The sequence below is a fragment of the Corvus cornix genome, chromosome 4 (assembly GCF_000738735.6).
Source record: "Corvus cornix cornix isolate S_Up_H32 chromosome 4, ASM73873v5, whole genome shotgun sequence".
Taxonomy (NCBI): Eukaryota; Metazoa; Chordata; class Aves; order Passeriformes; family Corvidae; genus Corvus; species Corvus cornix.
This window is the reverse complement of record NC_046334.1, coordinates 58593370-58608521: the sequence shown is the minus strand read 5'-3', so window position 1 is coordinate 58608521 and position 15152 is coordinate 58593370. Positions and strand designations below refer to the sequence as shown.

The following is a 15152-nucleotide window of genomic DNA, read 5'->3' as shown; positions in this document are numbered from 1 at the left end:
ACTAGCATTTCACTGACACAGAGAAGTGGAAAACACTCTTCCCAGATGGGAAACTCTCTTTGTAGTGATGTAGCTCCTGTTGACAGAGCTGTGCTTCTGACTATTCCTCCCCAAAAGTTAAACTACACCAGCAAAGCCTTTTTTTTTTTTTGTTAGTTTAAAATGAGTCCACATTAGTGCTACTGACAGTATTAAAATAGTGGGAGGAAAAAAATTTACATCCACACCCAGTAGTCAATAGGAACAGAGGATTCCCCTGTGAGACATGGCCTCAGTTAAGCAGCAGCTTTGACTCTGTTTTTCTCACGCAGGCAGCCTTGAAGAGAAACACAAAAAGTGTCTCCTGTGAGCAGTACTACAAATAGGGCACCTTGTAGCATCATTTGCTACATGCAACAGCCTCTGCACATGCGGAAATGAATAATCTCAGGAGAGGCAAGACTGGTGCTTTTGCACATATACCAGCTGAACTACACATCTCAACAAGAAGTGCCCATACATGCAAGAACCAGAGAGAGAGAAAGCAGGAGGGAGAAGATATAATCTCCTCAAGCCTCACTGCAGTCAGGCAGTGAGTACTGCAGATGTTGCAGCACTGGAATCCTGCTAGATTTTCCCCAGCTGCAGAAACCTCCCTCATCTGCTGCCTGGTGGAACTACTATACAAACAGAAGGGCTGTCTTCTGCACATCACTGGTCTCTGACCTCCGTGGGTAAAGATGACTTTACCACAGCCAGCACAAGCTTCCAAAGATTATGGAGGATGTTTTCAGAAAAAAAAAATCCTAACAAACACTGGAAAACATTACTGGGCAGCATAGTAAACATTGAGCTGGAAAAAGTGAAGGGCTTTGCTTCAGGAAAAATACTGTGAGTAAAAGAAAAGTCAGAAGAAAGCAGCCATTCAGAAAGTGTATTATTAGGTGCAGACATATCTTCAGAATACAATGAAGCAAGTACATAGGTCCATATCCTGCCCCTTACTAGAGCAAACACGAACCTTGTTGGTTCAGAAACATAAAGGCCTAGGAAAAATTAGATCTCACTGAATGAACCAGGTATATAATAATTACACTCAAAAAAAGCATTAAAGATGTTTCTTTGAAACATTTCATCCAGTCTTTTCACGCTTGCAAAAATTCCCAGCACTAGAAATAATCTAGGCAATAAAATTCGAGATACAAACCCTAAAAAGTATGCTACCCAAGGGATGAATACTGTAATTATCTAAAACCTGTTATGGTATTTAATAATGTGTGGCCTAGCTGGAATCAATAGGACTAACTCAGCAGGCAGACAGCAAAACCTGTACCTTAATTTCTTTTCTTACTAAAATTAAAAGGCTCGCTTTCTGTAGGATTTTCAAGGTCCTTGTAATCTTCAGACTTACCCTTGAATTTTTCATTTTCTTCTGCTACTGAGCAAAGTCTTGTTTTCAAATTGGCAGCTTTGTACATTGCCTCAATGAATGATTGCAGCAACTTAAAGTCTGAAATGAAAACAGCAGCCATTTAGGGGCAAAGAGAAATACAAGTAACAAGTAAATGTATCATGTAATTTCCACTGTCATACAGCTCCTCCCCTACTAAAGGCCCTTTACCACACTCTTTGTCTCACAATTAATGATGTATTTTCTTCTTGTTCTTCCTCCTTCCAAGAATGCTGCTAAGGTTCAAGGCACTTGTGGGGACAACAATATCACAGTGGAAATATTTGCGCTAATTTCTCAAAATGATCAAGCTCACATTAAAGGTATCTTCAAATGCATCAATTCAGCATATATTTCTATTGTTTTCTATTTCCCCTGTTGAAGCTGGTTAAGCTGCTGGAAAAATTAGTTGAACAAGTGGAAAAAGTTGAAAGCATTTCGTTATAGCTCCTCCCTGTATTCAGCTTTGGTATCTGAGTTTTTCTGACTCAGTTTTGCTGAATGAATGGCTAACTTGAAACTTTTCAGCCAGTGATTAGTCACAAGTAAGACTTTTATACAGTTGAGTCAGCTCTCACTCGCCAAAAGATTCAGAAAGTTCTGAACATTGACATCTTTTGTTCAGATTAGTCTCAATATCCCTGATCTAGGCAGCTAAGTCCTCTGTGCAATGTGGTAAGCACTTTGGACTGCCATCTACAGCTCTATTGCAGATGTAAGCCAGAAGAAAAAAAAAGTCTTAAATCTCACCTCAAGGTGCTTCTGAGAGACACAGCACTACAGACCTTTTACTAATTTAGCTATTTTTCTGTTGCTTGTCATAGACAAGGGTGGGAACACTGTGCTACTCCCACATACATACCAGACAAAAAATGGCCATAACTGATGACCCTAGCTATGTAGTGAAGGAATATTGAAGACCTATGCTCCAATTTCCTACCTCAAAATTTTTCACTTGTTGCATAAAGAAGCCTTGGAGAAGGAAGCAAGCCCACGTCTCCATTTACCCAAGCAAATGCAGGTCTTATCAGGCAAGAGAATCCCATCAAGGCTTGCTTTCTTTCTGGTTCAACAACTGTTGAATTACTCCTTGAGATGTGGGGATGGTGCCAGTGCTGCAGAGTTTCCCATAGATCTAATCCTCTTGAGGTGGTAGGAGCTGGAGTCCGAGGAGGAGACCATCAAGACCCTGCAGACATCGCTGACATTTCCCCAACTCACATAAGTGCTTCTGAGAACCCAGCACAAGGCCCTGAAAATTGACTCACAGATCATTAGGGAGCCAGCAAAGTGCCTGGATTGATTGTACATGGATTGATGTTTTCTGAGAACTGCTGCAAAGGAAGCAGGTGGTTGCATCTGCCAGCTGCAGTTTTTCCAGATTCTGCTTTGAAGCCAGGATGAATGTTGTTCCAATAATCAAGTATGCAGGCTGCAGAATATATGACTAGGATGGGTCCTAACTGGAAATGATGGGCTGCATTGCTTTTGCAGGTGGTGGGTCCAATGTCAGCTGGGCTTATAGACAATCTCATCTCTTGCAGGCTCCTCTGAAGTGCAATGCAGTTAATATTGCAAATAAACTGGGATTCTGGTCGCACAGCAAGAGGAATGTGTCCAACTGGCAGAGAGAATAAATACTTCTCCAAACAGGCAGTAATCAGTTAACATTACTCTAAAACAAACATTGAGAAAGCACAGCACTTTAGCAATTAAAGGTCCAAATTTGCAAAATTAATTAGTGTTTCCCACAGCATAGCACTCTACTTATGAACAGCTCTATTGTAAATGTATGATGCTCTAATATGAAAAGAGAGCATTCTTATGTTAATTATCTAATTAACTAATCTGGGCACAATTAGCAGCTGAAACAGCACAGCGTTACACTCTCTTCCTTCTTTCCTTCCGGATTCAAGATTGCCTTTAAATACGTACTTTGGAGTGGCAGGGGACCCTGGTGATAGAGCTTGCTACCACGCTAAGCAGACCTTGGTGCCAGCAGAAGTTCCAGTGAGTGGGCACTGAAACAGGAGAGGCAGTGATATCTTTGGCACGTAATTTAGGAGGGGTAAAGTCAGCTATTTAATCTCACCCCTAAAGCTAGCCAGCCCTCCAGGGAAGCCATCCTTGTTGCTTCACAGAAAGTCAGCATGAAATGCTCAAGAACACAGTTGTCTGTTCTTCTGTCCCTTTGGAAACCCAACACCACTTCACCAGACCCCCCTGAGAGCAGTATTTTCCAAAGGATGGATCAGTCGCTATTTTAGAGCTCTGAAAATAGAGAGTCTCTTTCATTTCTACTTTGCTGCCAGAGTAGCTATTGACTTCACTAAAGTTTACTGTAGCATGAAGAGAATTAGTGAACTGCATACAGATCTCTGACAAGAAACTTACCAGGGAGAAGAACATTTGCTGAAAGAGTCTAAATCCGCCTCAGAGGATGGCTTAGACAATGTCTCAAAGTCCTGACTCAGATTCCGTCACAATGATCCTAAACCAGGGATAGAAACAACACAAACATATTCATTTCAATATTTTCACATTTGTACATTTCTACATCTGCATCAGATGGCCTTTCTTATGCAGGAATTTGGGTTTGTGTTCAGTAATTAAAAAGGGCAGGAAAAGGTAACATAAGCTGAGACTAACAAGTTCTATACTGAATTGTGCAAGTTCTATACTGAAATGTTGATCAACTTAAAATATTTTTACTTCATCTTTCTTTGGGATGTTTTTCTTTTAGAACTCTGTTCATCTGCTAATTTAGGATATTCCATTAAAAAACGTTTGGGTAGGTCTACTTTAATGCTCTGCCTCTCCCATTCATTCAATGCTCTCTGACAAGGACAGGAGTAGTAGTCACACACCTTTGCCTATGCAATGCAAGGCTGGTTTTGAGACAGTACTGATCCACTATGCATTATAGAATTACAAAATAATTTACATTGGAAAGAACTAGAGTAGTTAATCTAATCCAATACCACCAAGATCTGCTGCACTAAATCAGCTTACTCTGGACTTGTCCCCTTGAGTTCTGAGCATCTCCAAGGATGGAGACTCCAGCATCTCTCCAGCCAATCTGCTCCACCTTTTCCTGCTCTTCCAGTGAAAAAAATTTCCTAATAGCTAACTGGAATTTCCTGTCCTCCAAGCTGTGTCTTTTGCCTTTTGCCCTTTCACTGTGAATCTCTCATAAGAATCTGGATTCATCTTCCCTACAGCTTCCCAATAGGTCGCTGCAGGCAGCCAGGAGACCTCCCTTCAGCTGTTCTTTCTCCAGGTTAAATAAACCAGCTGCCTCAGCTTCTCCTTCTACATCGCTTGCTCCAGCCCCTCACCAACCTGGTGACCCCTCCCTTGGACTCACTCTGGGTGGTTGATAACTTTCTTGTGCTGAGAAAGACTGAACTGGACTCTGTGCTCCCACTGCCCTCTGCCCAGTGCCACGTCATGGGGAATGATCAGTCCTGCTGGCTGCTGGCTGCTGACTGCACTTCTGCACAGGCAGCTTCACAGAGATGGTCTGGGTTTGGAAAGCTGCAGCACTTTGGTGGACAGGTTCTGAGAAACCTGATCTAATACTGAGGTTGGCCTGGCCTTCACAAAGCAGGGGTGTAGTAGGCCAACTCCAGATGTCCTTCCTGCATAAGCTCTTATGCAGGTCTGCGCATCTCCTCGGTGGGCTGCAGTCACTGGCACCCCCTCCAGCACAGGACCCAGTCCCTGTACACAAAAGCCCAAAAAGTAGATCTACATGGACCAGAAAAGACTTTACCTGAAGTCTGAGAATTCTAGACTTATCCCTGCTTCATCTCAGCATTGTTCACAGCATACTCCAAGGGAATAAATGTCACAGGGAGAAAGTGAATCCTCTCAGCAGTAGCATTGCACTGATGAAACTCCTAACACAAGCAGCCAAAAGCTGCCTTGCACGCCCTTGGGTCCAAGAAGAGGCACTTGCATTTGTCCATACTCTGAGGAGTCATAACCAGAGCCTGAGACTGACAGCAGCCCATGTGCAATGCAGGGGGAGGGGAAAAAGGCTAAACAAGAAAAGAAAATAAAAGAGAGAGGAGACTATTCCCAGACACCATGACTAGGTCATGTATCCTCTGGCATGTATTGTGTAAGTTAGCTCTTACTTAAAACTCTCTCTTAGCTCTTATGTTAACTTGTTCATAGAGGGTAATCTTGTGAATGATGTGCTTCTGGCATGGCAGCTAACCTAGGAAAGAACTTGCCACATTATGTTTCCTTATGGAAGGAAAGGGGACGGATTCTTCCAGGACCTTAAAATATAGTGCTGGGTACCTATTAATAGCTTTTGTCAAAGTGAATCATCATCCTTGTCTCTTAAACAATGACTCATGAATTAGCCACACAAATAATTGCATCTATTGACCTCTACAAGCAGAAATAAAAAAAACCAAAACCAAAACTACATAAGCTACATAAATTTCCATCATATCAAGAATTAACCCTAACTGACTAATAGGATGACAAAAAGAACTGCCTGCCTTTGCTGTGGGATAAATCAGCAGACTTAATATATGTTACCAAATGCCACCACATTTCCATGTGTTTTATTTGAGCCTTGCTTGATTTGTATAAACCCATAAGAACCCTTCTGATACTCTCCAGCTGCCTCAGAAGGTACCATGCCATGCTCTTTACTACACTATTTCTAAAGCATGTATTTGGGGTAAAAGAGCCTTTTCTTATAAGCTGCAATGAGGCTAGACACTTAGCAGTTCTCCAGTCAAAGTTAAAACCTCAAATCCCAACTCTTTCACAACACACCAGGGCTCCAGTGTTCATGGTGGCCTCCAAACAATAAAAGAATAATTGTCCTACCTACTCATAAGAAATTACTGTACCAAGAATGCCAGTGAATGCTTTATAACATGCCTTCATTGCAAGAAAATTTTCTCCTCTTTTGATGAACAGACAGCCCTGGTGCTTAAGGAGCACAGCCCCCAAACTTCCATCATATCTACATAATTTGCCAAATCAAGTTTTCAAGCTAGAGGCATGTATGACCTACTATGGATTTTACCACTGTATAGAGCATTTGGAGCTCCACTAAGGACACCATGGAGTCAGTAATGCATCTGTCTACAGACAGAAAGCCTGGTTTTTGTCTAGAAACAGCCATTTCAGAATTTCTTCTTTATCCACACAGTTATGGAAAATATGTAGAAAAACAGCACCCTGTGACTTACATTACAAATTGCTATTAAGCAACAATCTTTGAATTTTGCTATGTGCTTGCAAACTTTTATCATCAATCCAGAGGAAAAGTATTTATCATACATACATAAGAGACACTCGTGACCTGCTTATGGATATCCCCACTAGCTGGAAAAAAAGACACCATGCAGCATTAATCAAACATACAATTTTCTGGTTTATTTCTTGAGCGCAAGTCTTGACAATGTTTTTTTGGGGAAAGATCTTCATGAAATAAGTTGTGAAAGTACTGAAATTCATCCTCTTTTGGGACCTCTAAGCAAGTGTTTCCAAATTCCATACATTAACACATCCATAGAATTTGTTACAAATATTACTAGTTTGTGCCAGAAAGTTTACAACAAAATGCTGGCTGGCTACCAAACCACTAACTCTCTAGGACTGGCTTAGGGACAATTCAGTGTGTTATTTAATGAAAGAGAGTATATGGCCTATGAAAGCCTGTAAGACTCACTTCACAACGTGGTTTGCTCACTCAGTGATCTCGCTTGCCAGCTCCCTGCTCAGCATGGAACCCCACCCAGGCCAGCTATGCTGAAACCAGACTGTCACTGAGCCATTGAATCTCCTTTTTGGCTCAGATGGTCTCAAATTGCATTCAGATTCTCCATTTCAAAATAAAGGCAAACGGTGTGCACACACATCACCCTTTATATAGGATAGCGTGCTGATGCCCTGGTCTCACTCAGCAAGCAATTATAAAGACTGCATTTAGTAGTAAAGCTGAACTTCTGGTTATGCTCACTGACACTTCATTTTAGGGTTTGGGTTTTTCTCCTTTTTCTGAGAGGAAGATCAGTGCCATACTTTCCCTTTCCATACTGTCTTTTATCGCAAAATACTTCCCAGTTTAAACATACATTTACAGATTTCTTTTTTTAATATGTTCCTGAGCCATGGGAACTGTGGTGTAATGTGCAAAACATCACTGCTTTGAAAGTGAAGTGGGGAAGCATTGAATATTGCCTTTACCTGGAACTACAAGGGTAATTAAAGTAACTGGAACATCAGGTTAAATAAAAACTCTCTATGACCGAGGAAGATTGTTACTGAGTCCAAATGATCAGATCCCTCTTTAAGATTGTCCACATAAAGAAGTTTATTTGTATAAAAAGATACTGGTACTTTCCACATTTAAAAAAAAAAAAAAAGTCTGCAGGTCCTTACAAGGTGCTTCTGCACTCAAAATCTATGCATGCTGATTCTTCATGCAAGTTAAGAATCGTATTTTTGCAGAATTCTGTTTCCTTGAATAAGCTAATAAGCCCTCCTGCCCATCCCCCAAGTGCTCTTCTTTGATTTAAGATTACAGCTAAGTTAGTTTCAGGATTATTTTACAGCACAGACCAAAAACTGTGTCAAGGAACCAATGAACACATAGGAGTTAGTGATAAGTTATCATGTAACCACTATAAAGAGGCTGTGCATTTTGCCTTTTCCTCCTACCTTTGTGTATTGTCTTATCTGGCTTTTCAGAGGTTTCATGGAACAATTAAAACTATCATCTTAATTTTTCAACATCTGTCACACTGCTTGTGCCAAGGACTCTACTGAATGGCAACACCTGTGAGCCTAATGAAGATTTTCTACAAATCTTAAGATTTGAAACATAAGTCAGGGATGACATGGACGGAAATGAGCAAAATAACTACCAATACCTCATTGTTACTAGCATTCAGCATGGGAACCTTCAGCAGCCAGAGGGGAGAAGATACAGCAATCCACATTCAGAGTAGTCACCTGCCTCTTTTGTCTCCCCTGTTAAGTCAAATTTACTGTTATTCTTGTAGTTTAGATACTACTGGAATAACAGTGACTTTAAAATACACATGTTCTCTGGTGCTTGTTAACCACTAAATTTTTTTTTGTCTCTATTTCACTAACACTTGTACAAGAGATGAAGTCATCCATGGATTTGTGTTCTGCTTTACTAGTGTTTAAGCCGTATGTTGATACTGATATTTTGGAACCAAGACAATAAGCAAAACAGAATCTATTGCAGCTCATCTTAAAGTAAAAATTCTCAGTCCATAACAGTGCAGGGTAATACCTCTTAGGGAAGGAGAGAACTCTTGTAAATGCTGCTCCCACCTTGTTCATCTCCATGCCTGCATGCTTCCTCCATTCTGACAGCCTTGGGAGGAGAGTGGTGTTTATTTTACATCAGGAGGAACATGGGGACTAGATAAAGTGTTGCAGTGCATGTGGCAGTGGCCACTGCAGCAGAGCATACAGAGGACTGGTGCACAGGCCTGCAGAACACAGAGGTCGGATTCTCACCCCGTGGTTACGGCGAGTTTCCATGTTCCTAGTGGTTCTTAGTTTACGTGTTTTAAGTTTATTTGTTCAGAAGTTCTCCACCCAGTTTTATGTATAAGGTCATGTTTATGCGTTTTCCTTAACTGTCCATGTATTAGTTCTGGAAAGTTCTCCCTCCTTTGATGCCCCATTGGTTGGTTCATGTAACTCCCTCCCTTAAGTTATCCCTATTGGATATTCCCCTGTTGTCTCCTCCTTCTCAGTTGATCCCTATTGGTTGTTTCCCTTTGTTCCACCCCCATATAAAATACTGGGATCTGTCTCACTTCTTGGTCTTTGTTCCTGGACCCTCCACAGGCAATAAACCAGCTGGAACCTACACAGAGACCCCTCTCTCATCCCTTGCTTCTGCCGACGCTTTTGCACCATCTTTGTTTGGGGCTCTCCTTGCAAAGGAGCCAGCTTTCCCTGCCTGTTGCAGCTGACAGCTTTCCCTGCTTGCTGCAGCCGATCTCTGCCTGTGGCAGCAGAAGCCAAGGATGTGTGCAGCTGCACGCTGTGCTGCCTCGGACGGCCCCAACAGTGTCAGATGAGAAAGGGTTGAAAGGCAATATCTGCTTGCATGGTGATGACTATCTCTTTGGATTGATTTGATTAGTTCTCTTCCTTATCCCTGGAAATGGAAAGCTGAAGTGTTGTAACCAGCTGGATTTGTGCAATCATGCCAGAACTGCAGAAAAGTTTGCTCTTTTACTTTGTGGAGTTGCCCAGGCCCATCAGCTCAGGCCAATTTTAGACCTAAATGTGAGAAGCTGGGTTGTGAGAGTGAGGAGATTTCTGCAGTTAGAAGTAGCAGAGGGATCAGGGTAGTCATGCCTGGGAGAGACACAGGTCCTAAATACAGACATCATAAGCAAGCTTGGCTTAAGGGGTGCTGTAAACCCCCAAAGCAGGTATTTGCAGGATTCAGCAGTAAACAAGGCCAGTTTTGGTGGAGCTTGTTGTCAGGATAACTGGAGAGACAGCAAAGCATATGTGTTGGGCTCTGTGGGAGCCAAGGGACTGCAGACAGGGCCAGAGCGAGAACAGCAACATGGGTGTAGAAAACCAGCAGGATGGAGTCCAAAATATTACACCAAATAAGAGTGGGCTGGTGGACATCATGTAAAATGAGGAAGATGGTAACTTTGAAAGTCACGGTGCATGTCTAGCAGTGGCAGGAGTGCTTTCATGGCACCAGCTTTCAGGGATGTTCTTTAAGCCATTTGTGCTATGCAATGGACATTCATACCCTATTCAAATATTCCTTCCCCACTGCCTTCTTAAAATCCACTGTTTTCCCTAATAGACAAGAAGAGTTTGAAAATACCTTCTGGTGTGTGTCCAGCAGTCTTGTGCTTTCTCCAGCTATTTCAATAATGAGGGAACAGAAATAGGGGCAGGCCTGTGACAGCTACTGCTTCAAGTGACATGGGGCACACAGGTTGTACGAGGCTGTGCCAATGACATTTTTCTTCCCACTTTCTCAGTCCTGATACCTGGTAAATCTGCATCTGAGATAAATAGCAAAAGTACTGCCATAAAAACAATTCTCTGTACCAGAGTGATATAGAAATCAGTGGAATACCCATTTTTCTTCATAATTCTTTTCATCTTTATTTCCAATCCAAAATAAATAAAATTTTAAAGATATCCTTGAAATTAATGAAGTCTTTCTTATCCAACTCAGCCTGCAAATAGTTAAATTGAGATTTATGCAATTCATCATGGCTCTGCAGCCTATCATCACCCAAAGAAAACTTTCCCTTATAGGAGAGGGGAAGTTTATGTAGCTGCAGTCTTGGATTACATTGATTCAGTCCTGAGGCAATACAGATGCCAATTATATGATACACATACCATACATCTTTAAATTCTCTGTAAAACAATCCCTGAGAAATAATTGTTATTGTCATTCTAGTCAGGCACTGAAAATACAGCTAGCACGCTTCCTTACCTGTTGATACAAAACTAAACTTTTGGTGTGTCTGGTAACAGCTTCATTCTTTTTGTGTATTAGTTACGCTACAGCAATCATGGATTAGTCTGTAAAAGGACTTTAATTCGTTTACTAAGAGCCTGTCAGCCTACATGCTTCCATGTCATATCGCTTGAAGTGTTAAAGTGACTTCTCATCTTCCTCCTCTTTTTCTCTTTACATTAAGATTTCATTTGACCCCTCTGGGTTTTCACTAAATTATTTGTGATCAGTAAGTGCCAATTACTCTTATGCAAAGAGCTAAAAAAATAAAAAAATTGAATTTCACTGTAAAGAAACAGGATTTTCTTTAAAAAATGCAAATAATTTTTATAAAGGCATAAAAATTTTTGTCCTTCAGTCTGTAGAGTCTGATCATTAGAAAACTAACCAAGGCAATTTCAGTTGGTTTGGGCTTCTTTTTATAATGTGACCAAAGAGTTTTTTCAAACCCTTCTACCCAGCACAAATTGACTTAACCAGTTCTAAAAAGTACCATTTTGCCTCACGTACTAATTGTGTAGACAAAACTATGTGATAACTCAGTTAACTCACCTTCACGTTAATGTCATCCTCGCCACTGTGGCTGCCACCAGTCTGTACCTCTGTACCCCTCCCCAAGGTGGCATCATAACCTCTTCTAGTACACAGAGACTAACCAGTATTTCAGCTTTCCACGTGATTTAGGTCACAACAAACTTTAATTAAATAACATTTTTCATAGAACTGTCTCTAAACCTTTAAATCTTCATGTAATAATCATGATTGGTAGCCTACAAAGTACCTCCTGTTAGAAAAAAAATGGTGTTAATAGATCATTAAACCTATGTGAATGAAATTAACAGATGCATAAGGAAAAAATATTTGTACAGCCATACTCTCAATGCTCTCCAATTTTTTCTGAAGACAACAGTAAATATATCCTCATTAATGAACTCAAAAAGACTTTGAACCTTGCCAAAACATTACTCTGAAGATCTTACTTATCATCCTAACCAAAGACCTATACCAATAACTAAAAGTAAGACAACAATATTCTAATGAAAATTTCTCAGACTTCCCTTCCTTGCAACATCCCAACTTTGTTAAAGTCATCTCAGATGTAAACCTCCACAGACCAGGAACCTGGCCATGCCTGAGGAATAAACGTAGGACCTGACAACACATCTCCACCGTCACCAGCATGGATCCCACAAACACACGGCCTAGGAATTGTATAACCATGGAACCTTCTTTCCTCATTGAAACCACCCTCGTGAAACCAAGTCGTCACTGTTCCCCAGAGCAAACTCAAATGTAAAATAGTACAGGACAGTAGCATTCAGGTACCAGTAGGAGACCACTTTTTACTCCCCAAAATATTACACCATTGGTTTCTTAATCCTGTTACTCAAGAGAGAACACGGGCCTGGAAATAAAAATCCCTAGTTCTACTGGTTATTTGAAAACCATGGATTCACTAGAGCTACAAGGTTTATATCATGTTATAACTTTCCCTGGCTACCACACACTTGCTATTGCTTTTTACCATGGACAGCCCTGACTCTCTATTGCAGCCTTCAACATTTCTTCTTAGTGATTGCTGAAACAATGTCAGCCTCACCTGAAAATTACACTGACTACAAGCAGACAGACTGAGGTGTGATTTAAGCACGCTTTTATGCACATGACTACCTACAAGAGAGGCAAAGGAGACATTCATGTTAGGAAAACTTCCTGTACTATAGTTCTGAATAAAAGAATGGGCATTGTATCATGAAAAAAAATGGGAACTTTGAACAAAGAAATTACTTAATTCAAAGCTTCAGGATATTAATATTCTAGGGATTTTTATTGTATTCAAAGTAACAGAACTTGTATAGTCTTTGGAAAGAAAGAAGTTTTTTCAAAGGAACACCTGACTCCATAATTTCCTTTACCAGCAGAAAATATATTGCCAAGTGTTTATGCAAAAAAAGGAAGGTAACAGTAACAGAGCTGGATAAAAGGGATCATCAACATTAGCTGGCTTTCTAAAAAAAGTCCCTCCTACTGTTACACACAGGATATCTGATCTGGGAGCTACTGTAGGATAAAGCTGTAAGGTGAGTCCATGTTAGGCAACAGAAGAAATAACACAGAGTGACAAACACCAACATAGAAGGGAGCTATTCCAAAGCACTCTGTTAAAAACTATATAAGCTCATTCACACTTCGAAGTCTAATCATTTGGTTCATTCCCTCTGTTCTATTTCAGCCAGGATATCTGTAAGATGTCTGCCCACTGTTAAATTGGTAGCCTTCTCTGAGCAAAATTGATCCTTGTCATGACTACTGCTTTTCCTTTATCATTCAGGGAACAAGTAATTCTGAACTGTATTATGGTGGGCTTTCTGATTTGAATTTTATTTTCTGGTTGTCTTTGTTTTTCGTCTGCTGTCATGTCTTTTCCTGGGGATATATTTTGCCACTTGGGAAATTCTGAGAAGATAAAACGCTGTGTGATTCAAAATTCTTAACAGTCCAGAGCATGTGTGTTTGCATTTGTGGAGGTTCTGTATTTATTCTCTGTCTCCCTGGAAAATCTCCTAGCTTTTTATTTCTAGCTCATCTGTGGCACTTCATTTGTAACATGCTACAGGCTTCCAAAGACAGACACAACACAAAAAGGGAGAGGGAAAATGCTGAGTTCATCACCATAAATTATTGATGTTTCTTCTACTTAACTTACTCATCAGGATTCATTGTTAATGAGGTGTGGATTTTAGTTTTAAATTTGCCATGAAACCAGATGATCTTTAAGGTTGCTTCCAACCCAAACCATTCTGTGATTCTGTGTAGCACTGCAGGCATTCAATTTGAAGCACTGCATTAAGGAGGATTTCTCCCAGTGTGTGTCTCTGGTTCCATTTTCTGCAGTAGGTCTCTGCAACTGTGACTTGGCAGGCACTGGTGGTATTTATCCAAAGCACAGAATGCAATAGGAAACAGAAAGACAAGAGGAAGATTTTTATTATGTAACTGATAAAATACAGAAACAGATGCTGTGCAATTGCTCTGGAATTAGTTGATTTATTTAAAGGGTTAATTGACTCATTGTATTCCTATGGGGTAAACTGGAATTCAGATGAATTGCAGTGATCCAGTGTCTGGGAGCACCAGGAAATATGCCAACATAGACTACTGTTTCCATCTTCCAGTTCTCAACTAGTTTAAATTAGGGTCAGATGCTGCTGCTATTGTTGTTCCTGATGCTCAACTCGCACTGCCTTTAGCAGAAACAGAAGCTGGCTTGCGGGCTGGGGTCAGTACTGGGATATTCTCAGTTAAACAGCCCAAGTGAAAAATGGGAGGGAGGTGCGAGTGAGCTGGTTTGGGTTTACCCCAGAGGAAGTTTCCACCAAAGCATGCTAAAAATATAAAATGGGATGGAAAATTGATTTAGGGTTTTTCCAGAGGGCTTCAGAAGTGGAACCTTCTGAACTGAAACCTGTGGCAGCTTTATCCATGGGTGTGGGGGGATCAGGCTCAAACCAGTGCAGCATCTTTTTGAAAACTCCACTTGCCCCTTTGTATGATGAGGCTCCACTGGACTGAATGCCTCTTTCATGGATCCATGTGTCACCTACATAACTCCTGATACAGATATCAGCCCCAGACTACTGGGCAGGAAAAACAGTCCAAAGAATGAGAGGTTTAAGTTCAAAATCCTAGTCCATCACTCACTACCCCAGGACCTTAGGAAACCTGCATTGTCTGACTGTGCCACACCTCCTTATGTGTGAGTTAATACTTGCAGGTCGCTGTCTTAAAGATCTATTGCAGAAATAAATACATGATAGCTTATACAATGGGTACAAGATCAAATGAGTAGCTAAGACAGGCAGCCATGAACATCCTGGGATTCTTTTCATCCTAAATCAGGCAAACTAGCAATTAAAGTGGCCTTTTTCTGATACGCAGTAAAAAGGAGTAGGGGAAAAAAAGAAAAAAAAGAAACACTTAAAGAGCTGCTCCTAAAAATATAAAATGTATTTTAATTATGAAGGGGAATTAATTTTAGATTGACTGAGGAAAATCTCATGGGGCATTCAGCCAGCTCATCCATCTCCTATCACCAGAGAATTTCAGCTTTCCAAACAGCCCTGTAACATACCACTTCTTGGGATCTTCTCTGAATACCTAGCTTATTATCTTTTGACTCCTTCATTATCTGTC

General features: G+C 40.8%; 1 long non-coding RNA gene across 4 annotated transcripts in view; it reads right to left on the bottom strand.

Moving 5' to 3' along the window:
- LOC104690726 overlaps nucleotides 1–15152 on the bottom strand; it is a 143359-nt gene that overhangs the window by 29132 nt on the left and 99075 nt on the right. For 2 of the 4 annotated variants that reach the window (XR_005601804.1, XR_005601805.1), the window contains exons 4-6: nucleotides 3824–3920; nucleotides 2370–3104; nucleotides 1391–1489 (exon numbers count right to left, since the gene is read on the bottom strand). This is a non-coding gene — a long non-coding RNA (uncharacterized LOC104690726). The remainder of the gene's footprint in view (nucleotides 1–1390; nucleotides 1490–2369; nucleotides 3105–3823; nucleotides 3921–15152) is intronic. The other 2 variants (XR_005601807.1, XR_005601806.1) reach the window with 2 other exon arrangements.